This window comes from Notolepis coatsorum (assembly GCF_963971535.1).
Source record: "Notolepis coatsorum genome assembly, chromosome: 2".
NCBI classification, from domain to species: domain Eukaryota; kingdom Metazoa; phylum Chordata; class Actinopteri; order Aulopiformes; family Paralepididae; genus Notolepis; species Notolepis coatsorum.
Window position 1 is genome coordinate 20,591,007 of NC_140166.1, and position 20,000 is coordinate 20,611,006.

The 20,000-nt window shown below is 42.3% G+C and overlaps 1 pseudogene across 1 annotated transcript in view; it reads right to left on the reverse strand.

Moving 5' to 3' along the window:
* LOC311223295 (dynamin-1-like) overlaps positions 1–20,000 on the reverse strand; it is a 78,424-nt pseudogene that overhangs the window by 38,328 nt on the left and 20,096 nt on the right. Inside the window, exons 2-3 of the transcript in view lie at positions 12,016–12,089; positions 11,541–11,690 (exon numbers count right to left, since the gene is read on the reverse strand). The product of the transcript in view is annotated as a dynamin-1-like (transcript). The remainder of the gene's footprint in view (positions 1–11,540; positions 11,691–12,015; positions 12,090–20,000) is intronic.

Consider the following 20,000-nt stretch of genomic DNA (forward strand, 5'->3'; position numbering starts at 1 on the left):
AGAAATGTTTCCCGTCTGAAGCCAGGAAGAGAATTGTGCAGAGTTCCTTTCTGTCTGTAATAGACTATGGCGATGTGATCTATATGCATGCTCCTTCCTCCCTGCTTAAAAAGCTGGATTCTGCGTACCATACTGCCTACGTTTTGTAACGGGTGCAGGCTCTCGCACCCACCACTGCACTTTGTAACAGTCCTTAGGATGGTCCTCTCTGTACCAAAGAAGATAATCACACATGTTGATTTTTATCCTTAAGTCCCTTATATATCTCTAGACTTCTGTCCTTTTATACTTGCTTTTTTAATATCAGACGAGCAGCAAATGGGATGCTTTTAAATGTTCCTTTGATGCAGTCAGAGCTTGGTAAAGCTGCATTCTCCCACTATGCTCCCTTTTTATGGAATACGCTGCAAGTAAAACTTTGTCTAGAGGCACTTCCTACTGTAAATGCTTTTAAAGGTAAGCTACGATTAGCTCTTCATGAAACATGTAACTGTTTTACCTGATGCTATTGTTGATGTGATTATGCTCCTTGCCACTGCACAAATGGCCTTCTGTATTTATATTTGAATTGTATGTTTTTTGTTTAATGCCCTGTTATATGTTGAAACTTGTTGTGTGCCGTGTTGGTCAGGACTCCCTGGAAGAAGAGATCTTGTATCTCAATGGGACATGCCTGGATAAATAAAGGATAAATAATTTTTTTTTTTTTTTTTATAAATACAGTTATAAAAAAAGAAATACTAATACCTGTAATAGGCCCTAATCATTTGACATAAGATATTGATGGCTAGTGCATTTGTTTGGCTATTGTGTCACAAAGTAAATAAACTCCCTTTGAAATGGTGACCGCTGTGTAATTTATGTTTAATGTAGACCTTTTTTTATTTCAGCTCTTTGACTGCCAGAGTGGAGGGGACTCAACCTTGATGACTTTGACTCGGACTCGGACTAGGGTAATGGGGACTCAACTCAGGCTCGACTCGGGCCCTTCTTTGGTGACTTGGACTTGGACTCAGACTCAAACACTGGGGACTCGAGGCTCAACTCGAGATTTAGTGACTCGACTACAACACTGATACATAATAGTGTGTGTGTGTGCAGGGCCGCCTGAGGGGGTGTGCGAGCAGTGCGGTCGCACAGGGCCTCGCAGGAAGGGGGGCCTTGCACAAAAAAAATAAAAAATAAATAAAATAAAAATATTTTTTATTTATTATTTCTTTTATTATTATTTTTTATTTTTTTTTGCGAGGCCCCCCTTCCCGCGAGGCCCTTTTTCATCACAGACCTAAAATCTAGTTTTGCTTATATGCTTATATATTTCACATTAGACACGTTTGTAGAATGTGTCTGAATTGTTCCTGGCTCTGCGGCTCTGCAGATACACTATTGGAGCTCTGGGGCTCTGCAGCAGACATACTATTGGTTTCAATGAAGGGAGGGGTTACATGTGTACAGTCGGCCGGCGTGCATCAGCTGCGTCTGACTATTTCACGCCTACAGCATTGGAGGTTATGCCAGCCAAGAGGAAGAGGACGGTCGTTCGGCAGATGGACTGAAGATGAAAGTTGTTGCATGTTAGACAGTTCAGTCAGGCTAGCCATGTCGGCTTAGCTAAAGGCAGGGACAGCTATTTAGCTTTAGCTACGTTATAATATCGAGTGCTAACGTGTGGTTCAGTCGGGATAGCCATGTCGGCTAGTAGCTTAGCTAAAGGCTAACTAGAGTTAGCTAACCTAGAGAGAGCGCGTGCGGCATTGTTATGCCAAGATGAAGAGGGCGGTCGTTCAGCAGATGAACTTTGTCAACTCCACGCGGTTGTCTCCATCCTCTTGGACGTTTGGTGAGTTTTTAATGCACTCTATTCTATTCCCGCCGTGGAGATATCTCTCTCTCTCCCGGGCCGGCTAGCTATCATGGCTAACGTTATGTTGGCTAACGTTATGTGGAGCCAGCGGGCCGGCTAGCTATCGTAGCTGACGTTCTGTTGGACCAGCGGGCCGGCTAGCTATCGTAGCTAATGTTATGTTGAGCTAGCGGGCCGGCTAACTATCGTAGCCAACGTTATGTTGAGCTAGCGGGCCGGCTAGCTGTCGTAGACGTTATGTTGAGCCAAGCGGGCCGGCTAGCTAACGTAGCTAACATTATATTGAGCCAAACAGGCCGGCTAGCTGTCGTAGCTAATGATATATTGAGCCAAAGCGGGCCGGCTAGCTAACGTAGCTAACGTTATATTGAGCCAAACGGGCCGGCTAGCTGTGGTAGCTAACGGTGTGTACCTGGTGTCAGTACCTGGCTACTCTATTTGCAGTTAGCCTATTTAGCTGATGTCGGCCGTTGGCTCCTTGCTACTTTGTTTTCTCTGGGATAGACCCTCTTCTCTTTGGATTTAAGTGTTGATCTTTGTCCTTTTGGATCTATGTATATTCATGTTGCCTTTGTGAAGTTATCTTTTCCTTCTGTTTTGTTCTTCCATTAAAAGTTGAATATCCTTTAGGGGCTCATCTTAGCTGTCTTGCTTATCTCTCTCATACATGCTCTCTCTCTAACACACACACAGACATGCTCTCTCTCTCTAACACACAAACACACATGCTCTCTCTCTCTCTTTCTAACACACACAGACATGCTCTATATCTCTCTCTAACACACAAAATGACATGCTCTCTCTCTATATATTTCTCTCTCTTTCTAACACACATATACATGCTCTCTCTCTAACACACACACACACAAACAGACATGCTCTCTCTCTATCTCTCTCTTTCTAACACACACAGACATGCTCTATCTATCTCTCTCTCTTCAATTCAAATGGGCTTTATTTCACATTCTTGTATTTCTCCCAGTAGGTATGGGAGTTTTGAGTTATTGTCCATGTTTTCAAAGTCTCTTTGGGTGTTTGCAATTTGTGGGAAGTATATGTCTTGGTATAGTGGGCAGGTTGTTAAGAAGTGGAGCTCGGTTTCCACCTCATCTTGTGTGAAGTGGGTCTGTCTTCGCTTGGGAGCCAGGTCTGCCTATGGCGGCCTTTCTCGATGGCTAGGCTGTGCTCGCTGAGTCTGTACCTAGTCAAGGATCTTCTTAGTATTGGGTCAGTCACAGTGCTCAGGTATTATGCCACTGTGTACTCTCTGTTTAGGGCCAAATAGCATTTCAATTTGCTCTGGTTTTGGGTTGTTTCTTTCTCTCTCTCTTTATCTCTCTCTCTCTCTCTCTCTCTCTCTCTCTCTCTCTCTCTCTCTCTCTCTCTCTGGCCTTGCTCTGGTGGAGGGCCAGGGGCATTGCCGGGTCTGTGCAGCGATAACACTGTATATTGACTGTAGAACGGGAGCTCTCTCTCGCTCTCTCTCTTGCTATATGTTGACTGTATCATACCCAGCCTCGGGCAGCGCTATTATTTTAATTTTTTTATATTTTTTTAATTATTGCAAAACAAAAATTATTAAAAGTCAGTACTCAACACACAATGCATAATGAAACTTTCAGTAAAGGTGGTTAAAATACATGCAAGTACAGAAACAAGATAAAACAAAAATAGTCTATAATAACATTTTAACCGTATACAGTGTATATCCAGCGAAATTACAATTATATAAATGTTAGTATATAATATACCCCTAATACCTATTTTCTAAAACCCTACACACATATGCTCCAGCTCGAACCCCCCCCTCCCGGACCCCCTCTTGGATAGTACCTCCATTATCCCTCACTCCTAACCAGACACTACCATTATAAGCTAGCTTTTATTCTCTCCACCACTTCTAACCACATTGACATTTTGGATTCATTGAGACCCAGAATTCTTGCTGTAGATATTTCTTGATATATCACATCGAGATATGTAAGAAACCACACTTTTCGGCAAATTTTTTCCGGTTGAAACCAACGTGATGCGATCAGTTTTTTAGCTACTGTGATACCCGATAAAACCAATCTCTTTAGTTGTGGATTCACTGCAAACTCAAAAACATCATTCAATAGTAATACCGAGGGGTGTACAGGTATATTCCAAGATACGAGTATTGATAATTGTTGGGACACATCTTTCCAGAATGCCTTAACTGGTGGGCAGTCCCAATACATGTGCATAAATGTTCCTTCGTCCCCATTTGTACATTGGGAGCATTTGGAGTCTTGTTTAAGCCCCATTTTGCACAGCCTTATAGGAGTCAAGTATGTCCTGTGAATATAGTTCAGATTGATTTGTTGATGATCCGGGTTCCTTGATGTAAGTCGGACATTTGCCCAGGCTCCTTGCCAATCAAAGTCATTTTCCAGGTCTGGGCCCCGTTCCATGTACCGGGATAACCGAGTTAGCCGGATAACTTTATCAGGCTAACTGTGTTAGCCTGACTTTCCGATTTCATGTACCTGGATTTCCCAAATCACCATGACAACATATCCAAAAGTTTGAGCCTGCTCGAAAGCAGAGTTCAAGTTCAAGTTAGCCTGAACTATCGCCACGCCCCCGCAAAGAAGTGACAGCCCGTTTCCTGAAACTATTCCCACAGTCTACGATCTGCATTATACCATTCTGAATTACGTTTTTGTGCTCCATTCTTCCAGAGGGGGCTTTTGAAATGTAAAATAGACCCAAAATGCTGATATTAAATTCACTTTGTCCTAAATAATGCACGTTATATATACCGTGGCGACGGTGGCGCTCGCTCGTGCGATGTACACATGATGTGGTTATTTTAATTGTAACTGGGATTAAGATGTCTGATGAGATGCGCTGTTTGACGGATTTGAGAAATTGAATGAGCCGTTGACGTCACATTAATGAATGAGGATGAAGAGATAAACTTCATTCAAAACAACGGATATTCTAAACACGGGTCTCTCGTTCATTAATGTATAAACAATGAATTTATCCCATCTGGCCCAGTGGCCCAGCGGTAGTGCTCATCCCTGCCAGTTCAGCGACCGGGGTTCAAATCCCCGTGTTTCCAATATGATTTTTTTGAATATAATATTAATGATTATACGCCAAAGTAGCCTGGTTTTAAGTTAAAATATTATAAATCTACATGCATTGAGGATGTCATTCTTTATATAGCTCTCAACGTGCACCAAATTGAATTATTCCTATATTGCAAAAAGAAGGAAAAGACTAGGGCCTTGAACCCCGGTCGTCCGTGTGAAAGTCAAAAGAAGAACCCGTTACACCACAGAGAAGATAAGTAAAAGATTGACTATACATCAATCAATGGGTAAGAGAGCCGTATCGTAATTCTGTATAACAGTTAACTAATAATTTTCGCTAGCAAGATCTCATTTGATTATTCAATCCAGCAGGCAAGTTTAAAGAAATATAATCTGATTGATTGAGGTAATGAGGGACTTAGAATTAGCCTATAGATAACGCATTTAACTTGTCGGCGAGGCGATTGAGCCTATTGCAATCTGTCAATAAAGTCTTAAATCAATTAATCAATCAATGCCGTTGAGAATCAGGGTCTCTGCCATCGATACGTGCTGGCTTTCCACCTAAAACGGGAGCGCGCATCTAGCCTGACTTGAGCCTGACTCTCAAGTCTGGCTTGAGTTAACGAGACTGAATCCTCCTTTGTGAAACAGGAAAATCCCGGCTTTGAACATCGGGTTAACTGAAGCTGGATAATGGACATGTTGATCGACTTAGTTGAACCACGTACATGGAACGGGGCCCTGGTATATCCCTCCTCCAGACAGTGTCTAGTTGAAGGGTTTCATACGAGGACGTTAGTAATTGATAATAAAAACCTGATACAAAACCTCCCAATGTTTCTCTTTCATAGAAAAATGTGTGGTATCTGTGGTGTTCAATTGGTATGAGTAATGGAACACCGTGAGACCTCAGACAAAGTCGTAACTGTATGTAAAAAAGCCATGTGGACTCGGTGAGGTTAAACTTTGTGCATATTTCGACATAACTACAGAGGCCCTGGTTATTAAAAATATCCCCTAATGAGTGTATGCCTTGCTCTTCCCATATAGGGAATCTTATAGGGCGTTTTCCCATTAAGAGTGCATTGTTATTGAATATGGGAGTGTGATTATGCCATTCTTGAGGGTTAGGATATTTCTTTTGTGTTTCCCGCCATGTTCTGATTGCATGGGTAATTATTGGGCCAAATTCTCGCTCACAATGCTTGATTGAAAGTTTAGTGTGTGCTATGTCTTTCAGTCTCTGTGGGGCTACTATGTTTTCTTCTAATTCTCTCCAAGATACCAAAGCCTGGGGGTCAAACCATATCTTCAATGGTCTTAATGTGAAAGCCTTAAAATATTGTAAAAAATCTGGAACTGCCATGCCACCGTCTGCTTTATTTCTCTGTGCGGTGGATCTTTTTATGCAAGGTGGTTTGTTATTCCAAATAAATTTGTATGTGGAGGTTTGTAATCTTTTCCAGTAGCCCTCTGGAGGAGGTAACGGAAGCATTGAGCTGAAGAAATTGATTCTTGGTAATACATCCATCTTAACTATTGATACCCTTGCCTGTACTGAGTTTTTAAGTTTTGCCCACCTGTCCAGGTCGTCTTTGATTTTGTTCTGTATTTTTGTGTAATTGTGCTTCACCGTTTGTCTTATGGTGGGAAATATTTCCACACCCAAGCATCTAAAATGTTTGACCATGGGTATCGCACCTGGGAGGGTTGTGTCTTTTTTTGCACTGATGTTAAGAGGAAGAAAAGCCGACTTAGGCCAATTTATTTTAAATCCCGATAAATCACCAAAGTTCTCTATCAACTTGAGTATATGCGGCAATGTGTTGTTGGGGTTTTGCATGAACAATATTACGTCGTCCGCATATAAACTAATTTTATGTTGTGTGCCCTTGATTACTATTGGTTCTATGTGTTGGGATTGTCTTATAAATTGTGCTAAAGGTTCTAATGATAGATCAAATAGTCCGGGACTAAGAGGGCAACCCTGTCTGGCTGAGCGTGATACCGGAAAGATATCGGAGATGAATGTGCCTGTTGTAATCCTGGCCGATGGGTCCTTGTATAGTACTTTAATCATATCAATGAATCCTTTTCCTAACCCCATCCTTTCTAATACTGCCCATAGAAACGACCATTCCAACCTGTCAAATGCTTTCATAGCATCCAGGGATAGCATCGCCTTAGGTGTGGTGTCCTCTTTGTCTGCATCTAGTACGTGCAGTATTCGCCTTATGTTATCATTGATCAGGCGACCTTTTATGAAGCCTGTTTGGTCCGGATGAACTAAAGACGTCATATGCTTTTGCAATCTGATGGCTAATATCTTAGAGTACAGTTTGACATCGGTTCCGAGGAGGCTTAAAGGTCGGTAACTACCGCACTCAGTGGGGTCTTTGTCTTTTTTGTGAAGAACTGAAATGAGTGCGATATTTTGGTGTTTATGGAAGCTTCCCTCTTTGACTGAGTATAAGATCATATTTAGTAATAAGGGTCCAAATATGTCCCAGCAAGAAATGTACATTTCTGATGGGATACCGTCAATTCCCGGAGCCTTGCCGTTTTTCATTCCGGATATGGCCTTCTTGAGTTCTTCTAATGTGATCGGTGCTTCTAACTGTTTAGCGTCGTCCTCCGAAAGTTTAGGGAGAGTAATTTGATTAAGATATGTGTCTAATTTGTCTTGATCAAAGGTCGTTTCTGAATTATACAAATCGGAGTAGAATTCTTTGAATGTATCGTTTATTATTTTGGGTTCTGTTACTAGAGCTTGTTGTTTCCTAATGGCAGTTATATCTGCAAATTTTGCATTAATTCTTAGTCGCATGGCTAATAGGTGACTAGGTTTAGATCCTTGGAAGTACTGCTGTTGTCTTGTGCTGCGTATTTGCAATTCCGATTTTTGTCTGTATATTGCTTTGATCTCTGTCTTTAGAATGTTAACTTGGTTTTCTAGTCTAGTAGAGTTGTTGTATTTTAAAGAATTAAAAAGCGTTGAGTAAAGCGTTTCCATTTCAGACAGTTTTGTGCATTGATTTTTGCGCAATATGGAGGAAAATCTATCCGTGAAATCCTTGATCATACTCTTTACCGACATCCATAATATTCTGGGATCTTGCACCGAGTTTGCATTATCCCGTAGGAATACTGTGAGAGCTTCTTTAATTTGTGTAATGAATTCCTTGTTGTTAAGCAGCATAGAATTAAAACGCCATCTTGGGGCCCGGGAAGATAGTGTACCAAATGTTGCTTTCAGGATTAAGTAGCAGTGATCTGATAGCGCATTGGGTGTCATTTCCACTTCATATTTATCAAATATTCTCAGGGATGCAAAGACGTAATCAATTCTGGATAGTGTGTTGTGTCTCGCCGAACGACAGGAGTACTTACGGGTCATGGGATTAAGTGAACGCCATAAATCAATTACCCCTGTTGATTTTGACCAATCTTTTAATGCTTTAGATGAATTTTTTTGTTCGCTGGAAAAGGCAAGGTAAGTTTTGTCCATCCTTGGGTTCCAAATGGCATTAAAATCCGCACCTATTATAAATGAGTACTCGGGATGGTTTAACATTTCTCCGGTTAGTGAAGTGAAGAAACCCACTTCGTACAAATTTGGGGCATATACCGCTGCCAACGCAATTTTCCTGTTATTATGTATAATCCTAGCTATAGTTATGCGCCCCTCAGCATCCGACCATACCCCTTTCAATTCGATATTTAATTTGCGTCTGACGACTATGGCTACCCCTCTAGTTCTCGTAACAAAAGAAGAGTGACTAATATTATGGTATATGTTATCCGCTAACGTATTTATGTCTTCCTCTAAAATGTGCGTTTCGCTTAATAGAGCCACGTCCACATGTTCTTTTTTCATCAGCGTGAGCACGCTTTTGCGTTTGTGTTGTTTGTTTATCCCACCGGTGTTCCATACCATTATATTCAAACTAGCCATAATCTATGCATGTTTTTGTGTAGTTTTTGGTAATGCTTCTGGAGTGCGAAGCTACAATAGATGTACATCCAATTAATGAGGTCCCGTTGAGAGCTGAGCTTAAAAACATATATATATACAAATAAAAATCCCCTATTTTCCCCTCACCCAGTTCCCCTCACCCAGAAAGTCGTACAGGCCTGTGTTCCAAAAACACATCCTCCGCGATTGACTTTCTCCCATAGTCCACCGGATTGCCCAAACTGAGCATTGTAATCTTAATCTTCCTATGCTAATTGCCATAGGATCTAACATTTCCATTCTATTGCAATAGAATGTCGCTTTTGGTCTTGCACCTTCCCTTACTGTAATGAAGTATTGTGATAAATGACAAAAAATAAAAAATAAAAAAAGAGAATAAACTTTCATCAACATATTCATTTGAACCCTCTACTAACGTGTGGGAAAAAAGGAAAAAAGGAAAAGATTGTAGAGCAATATTGACACCTTAATGTGAAGAACAGTGGAAAAGAACAATGTAAGTTAAAATATATATAAAAAATAGAGTAATGAGAAGAAAAAATTAAATTAAATAAAAATTAAAGGAAAGATATAGATAAGGAATGAGAGATAGAATAATTATCAACGTGGAGAAGCCACTAGAACCGAATTAACAGATTAGATAAGATAGAAAAGCAGAGCCTTTTAGAGCTTCAATGTGCCAGTCACCATCAATGGAGTGATTACTTAAATTGTTAGAATAACCTTGTAGTGTTCATACGTTTAGGTGTGGTTAATTTTTAAAGTATTATTAAGGACTGATTGAACTTCATTCAATTGATTATCTGCTATGTGTATACACACCGGATGTTTATTGTTAGAGTTGTAGGCCTTCGTTGTCATGGTGCCTTATATTCTAGAAGGTTGTAGAGTATACTAGTGCAATAGACTATTTTTATGTTCCAGAATGATCTAAGAGACCCAGGGCATTTGAGCGATAAACCCAGAATATTCCAGATAGATCTTTTTGCAATGATATGTATTTGTCTCCCCAGAGACCAGAGTCTGAAATTATAATGTATTACGAATCGTATTATACACAGTACACATTGTTATAGACGGCTTGCATATCGTCTGCTACCTTGATGAACACAATAAAGTCATTCTAACACTGGTATACATTGAGAAAGAGGCTTATCTGTTTCCGGCATTGTCGTCCTGCCTTGGGTTATTTGCTCCATTTCGATTCAGAAAATCCTCAGCTTCTTTAGGTGTGTATACACCAGACCTGTGGCCGTCACTGCCCACGAATGATAACAGCGCCGGGTATGATAACCTTGGCTTGTGACCAGATTTGAACAGCTTTTGCATCACCTCCTTGTATGGTAGACGTCGAATGATGGCTTCTTTGCTCAAATCTTCGTAGATAAATATTGATTTATCACCATAATTCAGATTCCCACGTTGGATGCGAGCAAATTTGATGATGTCATCCCTTGTTGTAGTCTTCCGCAGAGTAACAATGATGACTCTTGGCCCGATGTTTCTTTGCCCCCGAGAACCGATTCTGTAAACATGGTCCACTTCTGGCACTGTGTTTGGATCGTTGTTACCCAAAATCGTTGATAGCACTGTTGGAAAGTTGGCATCTTCGCAGTTTACTGCTTCATCAAGCCCTACAATGCGGATGTTATTCCGCCTGTGGTAGCGTTGGGATTCTAGTAGCCTCTCCGTCGCTTCGTTTTTAACCACTTGTATTTCCCTCCGGTATTCTTCTTTCACACTTTCTATCTCTTTTTCCATCTCTGTCATGCCACCTTCGTTCGCCTTGACTGCCCGTGTAATATCTGTCACCGTATTCTCCACTGACGTGATTCGCTTTGACTGTGCATCGATTGCTTTCTTGACTTCTTCTAATTTCTCATCGATGCGATCGAATTTAGCATCGACGTTTGCTTCGAGCGCCTTGATGTGTGTAATCTGTTCTTTCATCAGGTTAGACTGTTCTATCATCAGGTTAGTCAGTGTGTTGAAATCGGGTGGAGTGGTAGTACTGCTTGTTTCAATTGGCGACATAGATGCAGTGACGGTGACGTTGGAATTTTTTGCTATTTGTATTCTCTTATCCAGATTGGCTGCTCTCTCTTTCACAGAGCTTGATTCTGTCTCTTCTGTTATGTTGGCATCTATTAACTCTCTGTCGGGGACCGTAGTCGATGGTCCCGGTGTATTTTCCTCTTCGTCCTCCACGTCGGAGCTTGTCTCCGACGGCAGTTTACCCGCGTCGGCTGGTACGTGTCTTCTTGAGCGAGTATCTTTCTGCGGCCCTGGAGTTACCGTATCTTGTTTCTTTCCCTGATTTCCTCTATTCTTAGTCATGTTGTCTTTTGATATAGCCAGTAGAAGGTCTTATCAATACATACGATGTGGTCTAATCTCTTTTGATATTGTCCAAATAATGTTTTTAAATGAAATTACCGTTGGTGGGAGCGGAGCAGTTGCCAAATGCGTCTGCTACATATTACGCTAAACCGGAAGGCAGCGCTATTATTTAAGAATATGTTGACTGTATACAAAAAAAAAAAAAAAAAATATATATATATATATATATATATATATATATATATATATATATATATATATATGCGTGCGTGCGTGCGTGTGTGTGTGTTACCGTTGGGAGAGTACACTCTCAGGTTGATGGGAACAGCTGATATTCCTCTATTCTGACCAGTGACTCTGTCCGTTTCAGCCTCGATCTCCTGACGCACCTCATCAAAGTCTGTAAACTTCTTCCCTTTGCAGTGAAGAAACTCTGCATATTCTGTAAACAAACACAGGGACAGTGAAGTTCAGTACATGTTCACGCCTAAGAGAAAAGCTAAAATAAGAAAACATTGCTGAATCCCAGGTAAGAACAAAATAAGAGGAAAGCTGTTCTTATATCGCTTCAGATTGTGCTTCATACAGCAAAAAAAGTTTAAAGAATAAAGACCAAACACTATACAAAACTAAACTAAGTACAAAATGCAACAAATGCAAAAATACAAAAATTAGGTACATAAACATAAAGCATGTAGAAGGTGAAGGTGGATGATGTGAATAGTTGCCTTTGACTTCATAGTAAATTGGTTCAGTAGTGTTCTTACCAGTGACACAGGTGATAAGCTGTAACACCAGGGGGCGCCTTGTGACGATACCAGACCCACGAGGCAGGAAGTCCCTGTGAGAGAAGAAGTGGTCGTTTTGATTCTGAATATGGTGTCAGCAATGAGAGTAAACCTAGAGGGGCATGGTTCCTATCTACACAGCTAGAGTGGGTAGTTTCTATCTACCCCCTATATCTTCTTGTCCCCTCTAGAGGGGAAGAGAAGAGAGGGGAAGAGAAGAGAAGAGAGGGGAAGATAAGAGAAGAGGGGGGAAGATAAGAGAAGAGGGGGGAAGAGAAGATGAGGAGAGGGGAAAAGAAGAGAAGAGAAAAGAAGAGAGGGGAAAAGAAGAGAGGGGAAAAGAAGAGGAGAGCGGGGAAGAGAAGATGAGGAGAGGGGAAAATAAGAGAAGAGAAAAGAAGAGAGGGGAAAAGAAGAGAGAGGGGAAGAGAAGATGAGGAGAGGGGAAAATAAGAGAAGAGAAAAGAAGAGAGGGGAAGAGAAGAGGAGAGAGGGGAAGAGAAGATGAGGAGAGGGGAAAAGAAGAGAAGAGAAAAGAAGAGAGGGGAATAGAAGATGAGAGAGGGGAAGTGAAGACGAGGAGAGAGGAAAAGAAGAGAAGAGAAAAGAAGAGAGGGGAAAAGAAGAGGAGAGAGGGGAAGAGAAGATGAGGAGAGGGGGAAATAAAAGAAGAGAAAAGAAGAGGGGAAGAGAAGAGGAGAGAGTGGAAGAGAAGATGAGGAGAGGGGAAAAGAAGAGAAGAGAAAAGAGGGGAAGAGGAGAAAGGGGAAGAGAAGAGGAGAGAGGGGAAGAGAAGAGACAATTGGGGAAGAGAAGAGAGGGGAAGAGGAGAGAAGAGAAGAGAAGAGAGGAAGAGAGAGAAAAGGGAAGAAACGAGAGGGGAAGAGAAGAGAAAAGAAGAGAGAAGAGAGAAGAGAAGAGAAGAGAAGAGAAGAGAAGAGAAGAGAAGAGAAGAGAAGAGAAGAGAAGAGAAGAGAAGAGAAGAGAAGAGAAGAGAAGAGAAAAGAGGGGAAGATGAGAGAGGGGAAGAGGAGAGAAGAGAAGAGAGGGAGAGAAGGGGAAGAAACAAGAGGGGAAGAGAAGATAAGAGAAAAGAAGAGAGAAGAGAAGAGAGGGGGAGAGAAGAGGAGTAAACAGTAAGTGGGGGGTGATAGAGCACACATAGAGCCCAAAGGGTGCTCGAGCACCTGCCCTTTTGTGCCTCATAAAAAAGAGCCCTTTTATGCCAAGTATTTTTTTTTGTGCTTGCAGATCCACTTTACATCAAAAACAAAATACTGTAATATGTATAAATATGTTCTGTTTGTACAATTATGCTAATAACCAATAATAAACAATACAGTCAACTCATGAAGTCAAAACTATTTGAAGCACTTATCACTTCCCAGTGCAATACCGGCTTCCAACATCTGTGTGGCGCTGTGGTGCATACAGTTGAATGCTGGCATTACACTCACTGAGGGACACGAAGAAGTCAAATCCGATGGGATTTGGGGATCTCAAATACAAATCGGGATTGGAATAAAAAATGCATTTATATTAAACAATACAGAATATACAGCACTTCTTGGGGTCTGTAGGGTAAGCACTTATTCCCTCCGCCCTGAACATTTATGGAGATGTATGGGCCTTTTAAGTCAGTGATAAAGGATAAGTGAGCTCCTGCACTGATTAATATAGTTCAATATTCAATATTTGATCACCAAAACCGCCCAAAAAGGCGCGTCAGCGCTTTTTTTAGCACGCGCACAGGCCCAGTGCTCGAGCACCTGCCCCTCTAAAATCCTGTGCACGTCCCTGTAGCACTCACTGCAGAGAAAAGCCACTTCACTGCAGCTCTTATCTCCTCCCACACACCTCTCTGTCTCTCTCTCCCTCCCTCTCTGTCTCACACCCACCCACACACACACACACATACACAGTCATACACATACACACAATGCAGTAAAAAGGCTAAATATTAAACATTTTAATGGGATCTAAGGGTCTTTCAATTATAACTGGTGGTGTTCACTAAAGAGAAGACAACGAGGGAACAGACTCACTGAAGAGAAGACAACGAGGGAACAGACTCACTAAAGAGAGGACAACGAGGGAACAGACTCACTGAAGAGAAGACAACGAGGGAACAGACTCACTGAAGAGAAGACAACGAGGAGACAGACTCACTAAAGAGAAGACAACGAGGGAACAGACTCACTGAAGAGAAGACAACGAGGGAACAGACTCACTAAAGAGAAGACAACGAGGAGACAGACTCACTGAAGAGAAGACAACGAGGGAACAGACTCACTAAAGAGAAGACAACGAGGGAACAGACTCACTAAAGAGAAGACAACGAGGGAACAGACTCACTGAAGAGAAGACAACAAGGGAACAGACTCACTAAAGAGAAGACAGCGAGGGAACAGACTCACTGAAGAGAAGACAACGAGGAGACAGACTCACTGAAGAGAAGACAACGAGGGAACAGACTCACTGAAGAGAAGACAACGAGGAGACAGACTCACTGAAGAGAAGACAACGAGGGAACAGACTCACTGAAGAGAAGACAACGAGGGAACAGACTCACTGAAGAGAAGACAACGAGGGAACAGACTCACTAAAGAGAAGACAACGAGGGAACAGACTCACTAAAGAGAAGACAACGAGGGAACAGACTCACTAAAGAGAAGACAACGAGGGAACAGACTCACTAAAGAGAAGACAACGAGGGAACAGACTCACTGAAGAGAAGACAACGAGGGAACAGACTCACTGAAGAGAAGACAACGAGGGAACAGACTCACTGAAGAGAAGACAACGAGGGAACAGACTCACTGAAGAGAAGACAACGAGGGAACAGACTCACTGAAGAGAAGACAACGAGGGAACAGACTCACTAAAGAGAAGACAACGAGGGAACAGACTCACTAAAGAGAAGACAACGAGGGAACAGACTCACTGAAGAGAAGACAACGAGGGAACAGACTCACTAAAGAGAAGACAACGAGGAGACAGACTCACTGAAGAGAAGACAACGAGGGAACAGACTCACTAAAGAGAAGACAACGAGGGAACAGACTCACTGAAGAGAAGACAACGAGGGAACAGACTCACTGAAGAGAAGACAACGAGGGAACAGACTCACTAAAGAGAAGACAGCGAGGGAACAGACTCACTAAAGAGAAGACAACGAGGGAACAGACTCACTAAAGAGAAGACAACGAGGGAACAGACTCACTGAAGAGAAGACAACGAGGGAACAGACTCACTAAAGAGAAGACAACGAGGAGACAGACTCACTGAAGAGAAGACAGCGAGGAGACAGACTCACTGAAGAGAAGACAACGAGGGAACAGACTCACTGAATAGAAGACAACGAGGGAACAGACTCACTAAAGAGAAGACAACGAGGGAACAGACTCACTGAAGAGAAGACAGCGAGGGAACAGACTCACTAAAGAGAAAACAACGAGGAGACAGACTCACTAAAGAGAAGACAAAGAGGGAACAGACTCACTGAAGAGAAGACAACGAGGAGACAGACTCACTAAAGAGAAGACAACGAGGGAACAGACTCACTGAAGAGAAGACAACGAGGGAACAGACTCACTGAAGAGAAGACAACGAGGGAACAGACTCACTGAAGAGAAGACAACGAGGGAACAGACTCACCAAAGAGAAGACAACGAGGGAACAGACTCACTGAAGAGAAGACAACGAGGGAACAGACTCACTGAAGAGAAGACAACGAGGAGACAGACTCACTGAAGAGAAGACAACGAGGGAACAGACTCACTGAAGAGAAGACAAAGAGGGAACAGACTCACTGAAGAGAAGACAACGAGGGAACAGACTCACTGAAGAGAAGACAACGAGGGAACAGACTCACTAAAGAGAAGACAACGAGGGAACAGACTCACTAAAGAGAAGACAACGAGGGAACAGACTCACTGAAGAGAAGACAACGAGGGAACAGACTCACTGAAGAGAAGACAACGAGGGAACAGACTCACTAAAGAGAAGACAACGAGGGAACAGACTCACTGAAGAGAAGACAACGAGGAGACAGACTCACTGAATAGAAGACAACGAGGGAACAGACTCACTAAAGAGAAGACAACGAGGGAACAGACTCACTAAAGAGAAGACAACGAGGAGACAGACTCACTGAAGAGAAGACAACGAGGAGACAGACTCACTGAAGAAAAGACAACGAGGGAACAGACTCACTGAAGAGAAGACAACGAGGGAACAGACTCACTGAAGAGAAGACAACGAGGGAACAGACTCACTAAAGAGAAGACAACGAGGAGACAGACTCACTGAAGAGAAGACAACGAGGAGACAGACTCACTGAAGAGAAGACAACGAGGAGACAGACTCACTAAAGAGAAGACAACGAGGAGACAGACTCACTAAAGAGAAGACAACGAGGGAACAGACTCACTGAAGAGAAGACAACGAGGGAACAGACTCACTGAAGAGAAGACAACGAGGAGACAGACTCACTGAAGAGAAGACAACGAGGGAACAGACTCACTGAAGAGAAGACAACGAGGGAACAGACTCACTAAAGAGAAGACAACGAGGGAACAGACTCACTAAAGAGAAGACAACGAGGGAACAGACTCACTAAAGCAGGGGTCAGCAACCTTTTTGACATTGAGTGCCTGTTTGAAATATAGTTGTAACTAGTGTGCCTCAACAATATTCCATGCATTGTAAAAAATTTTCTCATAATCAGGTCTTTTTAATGATAGTTTTTACATTATTACATCATTATTGTTATTGTTATTATTAACAATATTATTATGATGGTTGTATCAACCCTAAATCTGAGTTGGGGGGGGGATGCAATGCAGACAAACAGCTGCATACAGTGCGACCATTTCACTCACATTTGCCCATTCATTTTTGGACACATCACACACCATCGGTGTGTGTACTGTACGTGTGCTGTCATAGCTCCACCTACAGGCCTAATGGAGAACACCAGGAGAACACCAGGATGTGAATGGAGGGTGAATGTGAGGTATATCGTGTAAATAAGTTTTGATTGATCGCAAGACTACACTGTAAAAAAATAAATAATAATAAGTTACCAGAACTTAAAAATATTGAGTTCAGTTACTGTGCATTAAGGTTTTCAGTTTTCAATCCATAATAAGTTAACAGAAAAATAAGTACACAACCACATTATTTCAACCTAATAAAACTATGTTTATTGTCATTGTTTTAAGAACACAAGTTGACTTGGTAATACTCACATTTTGAGTAAAAAAAATTGCTTTTAACATGTGCAATGTTCAATGAAATAGAAAAATAAATAATACAATTTGTTGATTATCCCACTGGTCACAATGGTGACCGTAATAATGTTTTTGTTATAAGGCTCTGCAAATGTTACTGAATGATGTAGCAATGTATTTCCAGCTAAATTGAAATAATAAACAAATAAAGGGTCTCAATTAAATATGTGGTAGTAAAAAGAACCTGTGGGAGGATTTCAACAAGATCAATGCGACAACAGTGCAAAATATTTCACTATAATATTTATTTATTAAAAAAAAAAGTATAATATTTTTTTTATGCTGCCCCCTGTGCCTATGAAAATGCCCCTGCGTGCCTATGCAGGCACGCGTGCCTAGGGTTGCCTACCCCTGCACTAAAGAGAAGACAACGAGGGAACAGACTCACTGAAGAGAAGACAACGAGGGAACAGACTCACTAAAGAGAAGACAACGAGGGAACAGACTCACTAAAGAGAAGACAACGAGGGAACAGACTCACTAAAGAGAAGACAACGAGGGAACAGACTCACTAAAGAGAAGACAACGAGGGAACAGACTCACTAAAGAGAAGACAGCGAGGGAACAGACTCACTGAAGAGAAGACAACGAGGGAACAGACTCACTGAAGAGAAGACAACGAGGGAACAGACTCACTGAAGAGAAGACAACGAGGGAACAGACTCACTAAAGAGAAGACAACGAGGGAACAGACTCACTAAAGAGAAGACAACGAGGAGACAGACTCACTGAAGAGAAGACAACGAGGGAACAGACTCACTAAAGAGAAGACAACGAGGGAACAGACTCACTAAAGAGAAGACAACGAGGAGACAGACTCACTAAAGAGAAGACAACGAGGGAACAGACTCACTGAATAGAAGACAACGAGGGAACAGACTCACTAAAGAGAAGACAACGAGGGAACAGACTCACTGAAGAGAAGACAACGAGGGAACAGACTCACTAAAGAGAAGACAACGAGGAGACAGACTCACTAAAGAGAAGACAACGAGGAGACAGACTCACTAAAGAGAAGACAACGAGGGAACAGACTCACTGAAGAGAAGACAACGAGGGAACAGACTCACTAAAGAGAAGACAACGAGGAGACAGACTCACTGAAGAGAAGACAACGAGGGAACAGACTCACTGAAGAGAAGACAACGAGGGAACAGACTCACTAAAGAGAAGACAACGAGGGAACAGACTCACTGAAGAGAAGACAACGAGGAGACAGACTCACTGAAGAGAAGACAACGAGGGAACAGACTCACTGAAGAGAAGACAACGAGGGAACAGACTCACTAAAGAGAAGACAACGAGGGAACAGACTCACTGAAGAGAAGACAACGAGGAGACAGACTCACTAAAGAGAAGACAACGAGGGAACAGACTCACTAAAGAGAAGACAACGAGGGAACAGACTCACTAAAGAGAAGACAACGAGGAGACAGACTCACTGAAGAGAAGACAACGAGGAGACAGACTCACTGAAGAGAAGACAACGAGGGAACAGACTCACTAAAGAGAAGACAACGAGGGAACAGACTCACTGAAGAGAAGACAACGAGGAGACAGACTCACTGAAGAGAAGACAACGAGGGAACAGACTCACTGAAGAGAAGACAACGAGGGAACAGACTCACTAAAGAGAAGACAACGAGGGAACAGACTCACTAAAGAGAAGACAACGAGGGAACAGACTCACTAAAGAGAAGACAACGAGGGAACAGACTCACTAAAGAGAAGACAACGAGGGAACAGACTCACTAAAGAGAAGACAACGAGGAGACAGACTCACTAAAGAGAAGACAACGAGGGAACAGACTCACTGAATAGAAGACAACGAGGGAACAGACTCACTAAAGAGAAGACAACGAGGGAACAGACTCACTAAAGAGAAGACAACAAGGGAACAGACTCACTAAAGAGAAGACAACGAGGGAACAGACTCACTGAAGAGAAGACAACGAGGAGACAGACTCACTAAAGAGAAGACAACGAGGGAACAGACTCACTGAAGAGAAGACAGCGAGGGAACAGACTCACTGAAGAGAAGACAATGAGGGAACAGACTCACTAAAGAGAAGACAACGAGGGAACAGACTCACTAAAGAGAAGACAACGAGGGAACAGACTCACTAAAGAGAAGACAACGAGGGAACAGACTCACTGAAGAGAAGACAACGAGGAGACAGACTCACTGAAGAGAAGACAACGAGGAGACAGACTCACTAAAGAGAAGACAACGAGGGAACAGACTCACTGAAGAGAAGACAACGAGGAGACAGACTCACTAAAGAGAAGACAACGAGGGAACAGACTCACTGAAGAGAAGACAACGAGGGAACAGACTCACTGAAGAGAAGACAACGAGGGAACAGACTCACTAAAGAGAAGACAACGAGGGAACAGACTCACTGAAGAGAAGACAACAAGGGAACAGACTCACTGAAGAGAATACAACGAGGGAACAGACTCACTAAAGAGAAGACAACGAGGGAACAGACTCACTAAAGAGAAGACAACGAGGGAACAGACTCACTGAAAAGAAGACAACGAGGAGACAGACTCACTAAAGAGAAGACAACGAGGGAACAGACTCACTAAAGAGAAGACAACGAGGAGACAGACTCACTAAAGAGAAGACAACGAGGGAACAGACTCACTGAAGAGAAGACAACGAGG